The sequence below is a fragment of the Phyllobates terribilis genome, unplaced genomic scaffold (genome assembly GCF_046119375.1).
Source record: "Phyllobates terribilis strain yellow unplaced genomic scaffold, ASM4611937v1 Scaffold_2312__1_contigs__length_143223, whole genome shotgun sequence".
NCBI classification, from domain to species: domain Eukaryota; kingdom Metazoa; phylum Chordata; class Amphibia; order Anura; family Dendrobatidae; genus Phyllobates; species Phyllobates terribilis.
In genome coordinates, this window is record NW_027365070.1 from 53,784 (window position 1) to 65,753 (window position 11,970).

An 11,970-nucleotide genomic window follows, 5' to 3' on the forward strand; every position below is an offset into this window, starting at 1 on the left:
GCACCAGCAGAATAGTGAGCGCCGCTCTGGAGTATAATACAGGAGGTAACTCAGGATCAGTAATGTAATGTATGTGCACAGTGACTGCACCAGCAGAATAGTGAGTGCAGCTCTGGAGTATAATACAGGATGTAACTCAGGATCAGTAATGTAATGTATGTACATAATGACTGCACCAGCAGAATAGTGAGTCCAGCTCTGGAGTATAATACAGGATGTAACTCAGGATCAGTAATGTAATGTATGTACATAATGACTGCACCAGCAGAATAGTGAGTTCAGCTCTGGAGTATAATACAGGATGTAACTCAGGATCAGTAATGTAATGTATGTACATAATGACTGCACCAGCAGAATAGTGAGTCCAGCTCTGGAGTATAATACAGGATGTAACTCAGGATCAGTAATGTAATGTATGTACACAGTGACTGCACCAGCAGAATAGTGAGTGCAGCTCTGGAGTATAATACAGGATGTAACTCAGGTTCAGTAATGTAATGTATGTACACAGTGACTGCACCAGCAGAATAGTGAGTGCAGCTCTGGAGTATAATACAGGATGTAACTCAGGATCAGTAATGTATGTACACAGTGACTGCACCAGCAGAATAGTGAGCGCAGCTCTGGAGTATAATACAGGAGGTAACTCAGGATCAGTAATGTAATGTATGTACACAGTGACTGCACCAGCAGAATAGTGAGCGCAGCTCTGGAGTATAATACAGGAGGTAACTCAGGATCAGTAATGTAATGTATGTACACAGTGACTGCACCAGCAGAATAGCGAGTGCAGCTCTGGAGTATAATACAGGATGTAACTCAGGATCAGTAATGTATGTACACAGTGACTACACCAGCAGAATAGTGAGTGCTGCTCTGGAGTATAATACAGGATGTAACTCAGGATCAGTAATGTAATGTATGTACACAGTGACTGCACCAGCAGAATAGGGAGTGCAGCTCTGGAGTAAAATACAGGATGTAACTCAGGATCAGTAATGTAATGTATGTACACAGTGACTGCACCAGCAGAATAGTGAGTGCAGCTCTGGAGTATAATACAGGATGTATCTCCGGATCAGTAATGTAATGTATGTACACAGTGACTGCACCAGCAGAATAGTGAGTGCAGCTCTGGAGTATAATACAGGAGGTAACTCAGGATCAGTAATGTAATGTATGTACACAGTGACTGCACCAGCAGAATAGTGAGTGCAGCTCTGGAGGATAATACAGGAGGTAACTCAGGATCAGTAATGTAATGTATGTACACAGTGACTGCACCAGCAGAATAGTGAGCGCAGCTCTGCAGTATAATACAGGATGTAACTCAGGATCAGTAATGTAATGTATGTACACAGTGACTGCACCAGCAGAATAGGGAGTGCAGCTCTGGAGTATAATACAGGAGGTAACTCAGGATCAGTAATGTAATGTATGTACACAGTGACTGCACCAGCAGAATAGTGAGTGCAGCTCTGGGGTATAATACAGGATGCAACTCAGGATCAGTAATGTGATGTATGTACACAGTGACTGTACCAGCAGAATAGTGAGTGCAGCTCTGGAGTATAATACAGGATGTAACTCAGGATCAGTAATGTAATGTATGTACACAGTGACTGCACCAGCAGAATAGTGAGTGCAGCTCTGGAGTATAATACAGGATGTAACTCAGGATCAGTAATGTAATGTATGTACACAGTGACTGTACCAGCAGAATAGTGAGTGCAGCTCTGGAGTATAATACAGGATGTAACTCAGGATCAGTAATGTAATGTATGTACACAGTGACTCACCAGCAGAATAGTGAGTGCAGCTCTGGAGTATAATACAGGAGGTAACTCGGGATCAGTAATGTAATGTATGTACACAGTGACTGCACCAGCAGAATAGTGAGTGCAGCTCTGGGGTATAATACAGGAGGTAACTCAGGATCAGTAATGTAATGTATGTACACAGTGACTCCACCAGCAGAATAGTGAGTGCAGCTCTGGGGTATAATACAGGAGGTAACTCAGGATCAGTAATGTAATGTATGTACACAGTGACTGCACCAGCAGAATAGTGAGTGCAGCTCTGGAATATAATACCGGAGGTAACTCAGGATCAGTAATGTAATGTATGTACACAGTGACTGCACCAGCAGAATAGTGAGTGCAGCTCTGGAGTATAATACAGGATGTAACTCAGGATCAGTAATGTAATGTATGTACACAGTGACTGCACCAGCAGAATAGTGAGTGCAGCTCTGGGGTATAATACAGGAGGTAACTCAGGATCAGTAATGTAATGTATGTACACAGTGACTGCACCAGCAGAATAGTGAGTGCAGCTCTGGGGTATAATACAGGAGGTAACTCAGGATCAGTAATGTAATGTATGTACACAGTGACTGCACCAGCAGAATAGTGAGTGCAGCTCTGGAGTATAATACAGGAGGTAACTCAGGATCAGTAATGTAATGTATGTACACAGTGACTGCACCAGCAGAATAGTGAGTGCAGCTCTGGAATATAATACAGGATGTAACTCAGGATCAGTAATGTAATGTATGTACACAGTGACTGCACCAGCAGAATAGTGAGTGCTGCTCTGGAGTATAATACAGGATGTAACTCAGGATCAGTAATGTAATGTATGTACACAGTGACTGCACCAGCAGAATAGTGAGTGCAGCTCTGGAGTATAATACAGGATGTAACTCAGGTTCAGTAATGTAATGTATGTACACAGTGACTCCACCAGCAGAATAGTGAGTGCAGCTCTGGGGTATAATACAGGATGTAACTCAGGATCAGTAATGTATGTACACAGTGACTGCACCAGCAGAATAGTGAGTGCAGCTCTGGAGTATAATACAGGAGGTAACTCAGGATCAGTAATGTAATGTATGTACACAGTGACTGCACCAGCAGAATAGTGAGCGCAGCTCTGGAGTATAATACAGGAGGTAACTCAGGATCAGTAATGTAATGTATGTACACAGTGACTGCACCAGCAGAATAGTGAGTGCAGCTCTGGGGTATAATACAGGATGTAACTCAGGATCAGTAATGTATGTACACAGTGACTGCACCAGCAGAATAGTGAGTGCAGCTCTGGAGTATAATACAGGAGGTAACTCAGGATCAGTAATGTAATGTATGTACACAGTGACTCACCAGCAGAATAGTGAGTGCAGCTCTGGAGTATAATACAGGATGTAACTCAGGATCAGTAATGTAATGTATGTACACAGTGACTGCACCAGCAGAATAGCGAGTGCAGCTCTGGGGTATAATACAGGATGTAACTCAGGATCAGTAATGTATGTACACAGTGACTACACCAGCAGAATAGTGAGTGCTGCTCTGGAGTATAATACAGGATGTAACTCAGGATCAGTAATGTAATGTATGTACACAGTGACTGCACCAGCAGAATAGTGAGTGCAGCTCTGGGGTATAATACAGGATGTAACTCAGGATCAGTAATGTAATGTATGTACACAGTGACTGCACCAGCAGAATAGTGAGTGCAGCTCTGGAGTAAAATACAGGATGTAACTCAGGATCAGTAATGTAATGTATGTACACAGTGACTGCACCAGCAGAATAGTGAGTGCAGCTCTGGAGTATAATACAGGATGTATCTCCGGATCAGTAATGTAATGTATGTACACAGTGACTGCACCAGCAGAATAGTGAGTGCAGCTCTGGAGTATAATACAGGAGGTAACTCAGGATCAGTAATGTAATGTATGTACACAGTGACTGCACCAGCAGAATAGTGAGCGCAGCTCTGCAGTATAATACAGGATGTAACTCAGGATCAGTAATGTAATGTATGTACACAGTGACTGCACCAGCAGAATAGGGAGTGCAGCTCTGGAGTATAATACAGGAGGTAACTCAGGATCAGTAATGTAATGTATGTACACAGTGACTGCACCAGCAGAATAGTGAGTGCAGCTCTGGGGTATAATACAGGATGTAACTCAGGATCAGTAATGTGATGTATGTACACAGTGACTGTACCAGCAGAATAGTGAGTGCAGCTCTGGAGTATAATACAGGATGTAACTCAGGATCAGTAATGTAATGTATGTACACAGTGACTGCACCAGCAGAATAGTGAGTGCAGCTCTGGAGTATAATACAGGATGTAACTCAGGATCAGTAATGTAATGTATGTACACAGTGACTCACCAGCAGAATAGTGAGTGCAGCTCTGGAGTATAATACAGGAGGTAACTCGGGATCAGTAATGTAATGTATGTACACAGTGACTGCACCAGCAGAATAGTGAGTGCAGCTCTGGGGTATAATACAGGAGCTAACTCAGGATCAGTAATGTAATGTATGTACACAGTGACTCCACCAGCAGAATAGTGAGTGCAGCTCTGGGGTATAATACAGGAGGTAACTCAGGATCAGTAATGTAATGTATGTACACAGTGACTGCACCAGCAGAATAGTGAGTGCAGCTCTGGAATATAATACCGGAGGTAACTCAGGATCAGTAATGTAATGTATGTACACAGTGACTGCACCAGCAGAATAGTGAGTGCAGCTCTGGAGTATAATACAGGATGTAACTCAGGATCAGTAATGTAATGTATGTACACAGTGACTGCACCAGCAGAATAGTGAGTGCAGCTCTGGGGTATAATACAGGAGGTAACTCAGGATCAGTAATGTAATGTATGTACACAGTGACTGCACCAGCAGAATAGTGAGTGCAGCTCTGGGGTATAATACAGGAGGTAACTCAGGATCAGTAATGTAATGTATGTACACAGTGACTGCACCAGCAGAATAGTGAGTGCAGCTCTGGAATATAATACAGGATGTAACTCAGGATCAGTAATGTAATGTATGTACACAGTGACTGCACCAGCAGAATAGTGAGTGCTGCTCTGGAGTATAATACAGGATGTAACTCAGGATCAGTAATGTAATGTATGTACACAGTGACTGCACCAGCAGAATAGTGAGTGCAGCTCTGGAGTATAATACAGGATGTAACTCAGGATCAGTAATGTAATGTATGTACACAGTGACTGCACCAGCAGAATAGTGAGTGCAGCTCTGGAGTATAATACAGGATGTAACTCAGGTTCAGTAATGTAATGTATGTACACAGTGACTCCACCAGCAGAATAGTGAGTGCAGCTCTGGGGTATAATACAGGATGTAACTCAGGATCAGTAATGTAATGTATGTACACAGTGACTGCACCAGCAGAATAGTGAGTGCAGCTCTGGAGTATAATACAGGATGTAACTCAGGATCAGTAATGTAATGTATGTACACAGTGACTGCACCAGCAGAATAGTGAGTCCAGCTCTGGAGTATAATACAGGATGTAACTCAGGATCAGTAATGTATATACACAGTGACTGCACCAGCAGAATAGTGAGTGCAGCTCTGGAGTATAATACAGGAGGTAACTCGGGATCAGTAATGTAATGTATGTACACAGTGACTGCACCAGCAGAATAGTGAGTGCAGCTCTGGAGTATAATACAGGATATAACTCAGGATCAGTAATGTAATGTAGGTACACAGTGACTGCACCAGCAGAATAGTGAGTGCAGCTCTGGAGTATAATACAGGAGGTAACTCAGAATCAGTAATGTAATGTATGTACACAGTGACTGCACCAGCAGAATAGTGAGTGCAGCTCTGGAGTATAATACAGGAGGTAACTCAGGATCAGTAATGTAATGTATGTACACAGTGACTGCACCAGCAGAATAGTGAGTGCAGCTCTGGGGTATAATACAGGAGGTAACTCAGGATCAGTAATGTAATGTATGTACACAGTGACTGCACCAGCAGAATAGCGAGTGCAGCTCTGGAGTATAATACAGGATGTAACTCAGGATCAGTAATGTAATGTATGTACACAGTGACTGCACCAGCAGAATAGTGAGTGCAGCTCTGGAGTATAATACAGGATGTAACTCAGGATCAGTAATGTAATGTATGTACACAGTGACTGCACCAGCAGAATAGTGAGTGCAGCTCTGGGGTATATTACAGGATGTAACTCAGGATCAGTAATGTAATGTATGTACACAGTGACTGCACCAGCAGAATAGTGAGTGCAGCTCTGGGGTATAATACAGGATGTAACTCAGGATCAGTAATGTAATGTATGTACACAGTGACTCCACCAGCTGAATAGTGAGTGCAGCTCTGGAGTATAACACAGGATGTAACTCGGGATCAGTAATGTAATGTATGTACACAGTGACTGCACCAGCAGAATAGTGAGTGCAGCTCTGGGGTATAATACAGGATGTAACTCAGGTTCAGTAATGTAATGTATGTACACAGTGACTGCACCAGCAGAATAGTGAGTGCAGCTCTGGGGTATAATACAGGATGTAACTCAGGATCAGTAATGTAATGTATGTACACAGTGACTGCACCAGCAGAATAGTGAGTGCAGCTCTGGAGTATAATACAGGATGTAACTCAGGATCAGTAATGTAATGTGTGTACACAGTGACTGCACCAGCAGAATAGTGAGTGCAGCTCTGGAGTATAATACAGGAGGTAACTCAGGATCAGTAATGTAATGTATGTACACAGTGACTCCACCAGCTGAATAGTGAGTGCAGCTCTGGAGTATAACACAGGATGTAACTCAGGATCAGTAATGTAATGTATGTACACAGTGACTGCACCAGCAGAATAGTGAGTGCAGCTCTGGAGTATAATACAGGATGTAACTCCGGATCAGTAATGTAATGTATGTACACAGTGACTGCACCAGCAGAATAGTGAGTGCAGCTCTGGAGTATAATACAGGATGTAACTCAGGATCAGTAATGTAATGTATGTACACAGTGACTGCACCAGCAGAATAGTGAGTGCAGCTCTGGAGTATAATACAGGATGTAACTCAGGATCAGTAATGTAATGTATGTAGACAGTGACTGTACCAGCAGAATAGTGAGTGCAGCTCTGGAGTATAATACAGGATGTAACTCAGGATCAGTAATGTAATGTATGTAGACAGTGACTCACCAGCAGAATAGTGAGTGCAGCTCTGGAGTATAATACAGGAGGTAACTCAGGATCAGTAATGTAATGTATGTACACAGTGACTGCACCAGCAGAATAGTGAGTGCAGCTCTGGAGTATAATACAGGATGTAACTCAGGATCAGTAATGTAATGTATGTACACAGTGACTGTACCAGCAGAATAGTGAGTGCAGCTCTGGAGTATAATACAGGATGTAACTCAGGATCAGTAATGTAATGTATGTACACAGTGACTGCACCAGCAGAATAGTGAGTGCAGCTCTGGAGTATAATACAGGATGTAACTCAGGATCAGTAATGTAATGTATGTACACAGTGACTGCACCAGCAGAATAGTGAGTGCAGCTCTGGAGTATAATACAGGATCAGTAATGTAATGTATGTAGACAGTGACTGTACCAGCAGAATAGTGAGTGCAGCTCTGGAGTATAATACAGGATGTAACTCAGGATCAGTAATGTAATGTATGTAGACAGTGACTCACCAGCAGAATAGTGAGTGCAGCTCTGGAGTATAATACAGGAGGTAACTCAGGATCAGTAATGTAATGTATGTACACAGTGACTGCACCAGCAGAATAGTGAGTGCAGCTCTGGAGTATAATACAGGATGTAACTCAGGATCAGTAATGTAATGTATGTACACAGTGACTGTACCAGCAGAATAGTGAGTGCAGCTCTGGAGTATAATACAGGATGTAACTCAGGATCAGTAATGTAATGTATGTACACAGTGACTGCACCAGCAGAATAGTGAGTGCAGCTCTGGAGTATAATACAGGATGTAACTCCGGATCAGTAATGTAATGTATGTACACAGTGACTCACCAGCAGAATAGTGAGTGCAGCTCTGGAATATAATACCGGAGGTAACTCAGGATCAGTAATGTAATGTATGTACACAGTGACTCCACCAGCAGAATAGTGAGTGCAGCTCTGGAGTATAATACAGGATGTAACTCAGGATCAGTAATGTAATGTATGTACACAGTGACTGCACCAGCTGAATAGCGAGTGCAGCTCTGGAGTATAATACAGGATGTAACTCAGGATCAGTAATGTAATGTATGTACACAGTGACTGCACCAGCAGAATAGTGAGTGCAGCTCTGGAGTATAATACAGGATGTAACTCAGGATCAGTAATGTAATGTATGTACACAGTGACTGCACCAGCAGAATAGTGAGTGCAGCTCTGGGGTATAATACAGGATGTAACTCAGGATCAGTAATGTAATGTATGTACACAGTGACTGCACCAGCAGAATAGTGAGCGCAGCTCTGGAGGATAATACAGGAGGTAACTCAGGATCAGTAATGTAATGTATATACACAGTGACTGCACCAGCAGAATAGCGAGTGCAGCTCTGGGGTATAATACAGGAGGTAACTCAGGATCAGTAATGTAATGTATGTACACAGTGACTGCACCAGCAGAATAGTGAGTGCAGCTCTGGAGTATAATACAGGAGGTAACTCAGGATCAGTAATGTAATGTATGTACACAGTGACTGCACCAGCAGAATAGTGAGTGCAGCTCTGGAGTATAATACAGGAGGTAACTCAGGATCAGTAATGTAATGTATGTACACAGTGACTGCACCAGCAGAATAGTGAGTGCAGCTCTGGAGTATAATACAGGATGTAACTCAGGATCAGTAATGTAATGTATGTACACAGTGACTGCACCAGCAGAATAGTGAGTGCAGCTCTGGAATATAATACAGGATGTAACTCAGGATCAGTAATGTAATGTATGTACACAGTGACTGCACCAGCAGAATAGTGAGCGCAGCTCTGGAGGATAATACAGGAGGTAACTCAGGATCAGTAATGTAATGTATATACACAGTGACTGCACCAGCAGAATAGTGAGTGCAGCTCTGGAGTATAATACAGGAGGTAACTCGGGATCAGTAATGTAATGTATGTACACAGTGACTGCACCAGCAGAATAGTGAGTGCAGCTCTGGAGGATAATACAGGAGGTAACTCAGGATCAGTAATGTAATGTATGTACACAGTGACTGCACCAGCAGAATAGTGAGTGCAGCTCTGGGGTATAATACAGGATGTAACTCAGGATCAGTAATGTAATGTATGTACACAGTGACTGCACCAGCAGAATAGTGAGTGCAGCTCTGGAGTATAATACAGGATGTAACTCAGGATCAGTAATGTAATGTATGTATACAGTGACTGCTCCAGCAGAATAGTGAGTGCAGCTCTGGAGTATAATACAGGAGGTAACTCAGGATCAGTAATGTAATGTATGTACACAGTGACTCCACCAGCAGAATAGTGAGCGCAGCTCTGGAGGATAATACAGGAGGTAACTCAGGATCAGTAATGTAATGTATATACACAGTGACTGCACCAGCAGAATAGTGAGTGCAGCTCTGGAGTATAATACAGGATGTAACTCAGGATCAGTAATGTAATGTATGTGCACAGTGACTGCATCAGCAGAATAGTGAGTGCAGCTCTGGAGTATAATACAGGATGTAACTCAGGATCAGTAATGTAATGTATGTACACAGTGACTGCACCAGCAGAATAGTGAGTGCAGCTCTGGAGTATAATACAGGATGTAACTCAGGATCAGTAATGTAATGTATGTACACAGTGACTGCACCAGCAGAATAGTGAGTGCAGCTCTGGAGTATAATACAGGAGGTAACTCAGGATCAGTAATGTAATGTATGTACACAGTGACTGCACCAGCAGAATAGTGAGTGCTGCTCTGGGGTATAATACAGGATGTAACTCAGGATCAGTAATGTAATGTATGTACACAGTGACTGCACCAGCAGAATAGTGAGTGCAGCTCTGGGGTATAATACAGGAGGTAACTCAGGATCAGTAATGTAATGTATGTACACAGTGACTGCACCAGCAGAATAGTGAGTGCAGCTCTGGGGTATAATACAGGATATAACTCAGGATCAGTAATGTAATGTATGTACCCAGTGACTGCACCAGCAGAATAGTGAGTGCAGCTCTGGAGTATAATACAGGAGGTAACTCAGGATCAGTAATGTAATGTATGTACCCAGTGACTGCACCAGCAGAATAGTGAGTGCAGCTCTGGAGTATAATACAGGAGGTAACTCAGGATCAGTAATGTAATGTATGTACACAGTGACTGCACCAGCTGAATAGTGAGTGCAGCTCTGGGGTATAATACAGGATGTAACTCAGGATCAGTAATGTAATGTATGTACACAGTGACTCACCAGCAGAATAGTGAGTTCAGCTCTGGAGTATAATACAGGATGTAACTCAGGATCAGTAATGTAATGTATGTACACAGTGACTGCACCAGCAGAATAGTGAGTGCAGCTCTGGAGTATAATACAGGAGGTAACTCAGGATCAGTAATGTAATGTATGTACCCAGTGACTGCACAAGTAGAATAGTGAGTGCAGCTCTGGAGGATAATACAGGATGTAACTCAGGATCAGTAATGTAATGTATGTATACATTGACTGCTCCAGCAGAATAGTGAGTGCAGCTCTGGAGTATAATACAGGATGTAACTCAGGATCAGTAATGTAATGTATGTACACAGTGACTGCACCAGCAGAATAGTGAGTGCAGCTCTGGAGTATAATACGGGATCTAACTCAGGATCAGTAATGTAATGTATGTACACAGTGACTCCACCAGCAGAATAGTGAGTGCAGCTCTGGAGTATAATACAGGATGTAACTCAGGATCAGTAATGTAATGTATGTACACAGTGACTGCACCAGCAGAATAGTGAGTGCAGCTCTGGAGTATAATACAGGAGGTAACTCCGGATCAGTAATGTAATGTATGTATACATTGACTGCTCCAGCAGAATAGTGAGTGCAGCTCTGGAGTATAATACAGGATGTAACTCAGGATCAGTAATGTAATGTATGTACACAGTGACTGCACCAGCAGAATAGTGAGTGCAGCTCTGGAGTATAATACGGGATCTAACTCAGGATCAGTAATGTAATGTATGTACACAGTGACTCCACCAGCAGAATAGTGAGTGCAGCTCTGGGGTATAATACAGGAGGTAACTCAGGATCAGTAATGTAATGTATGTACACAGTGACTGCACCAGCAGAATAGTGAGTGCAGCTCTGGAGTATAATACAGGAGGTAACTCAGGATCAGTAATGTAATGTATGTACACAGTGACTGCACCAGCAGAATAGTGAGTGCAGCTCTGGAGTATAATACAGGAGGTAACTCAGGATCAGTAATGTAATGTATGTACACAGTGACTGCACCAGCAGAATAGTGAGTGCAGCTCTGGAGTATAATACGGGATCTAACTCAGGATCAGTAATGTAATGTATGTACACAGTGACTCCACCAGCAGAATAGTGAGTGCAGCTCTGGAGTATAATACAGGAGGTAACTCAGGATCAGTAATGTAATGTATGTACACAGTGACTGCACCAGCAGAATAGTGAGTGCAGCTCTGGAGTATAATACAGGATGTAACTCAGGATCAGTAATGTAATGTATGTACACAGTGACTGTACCAGCAGAATAGTGAGTGCAGCTCTGGAGTATAATACAGGATGTAACTCAGGATCAGTAATGTAATGTATGTACACAGTGACTGTACCAGCAGAATAGTGAGTGCAGCTCTGGAGTATAATACAGGATGTAACTCAGGATCAGTAATGTAATGTATGTACACAGTGACTGCACCAGCAGAATAGTGAGTGCAGCTCTGGAGTATAATACAGGATGTAACTCAGGATCAGTAATGTAATGTATGTACACAGTGACTGTACCAGCAGAATAGTGAGTGCAGCTCTGGAGTATAATACAGGATGTAACTCAGGATCAGTAATGTAATGTATGTACACAGTGACTGCACCAGCAGAATAGTGAGTGCAGCTCTGGAGTATAATACAGGATGTAACTCAGGATCAGTAATG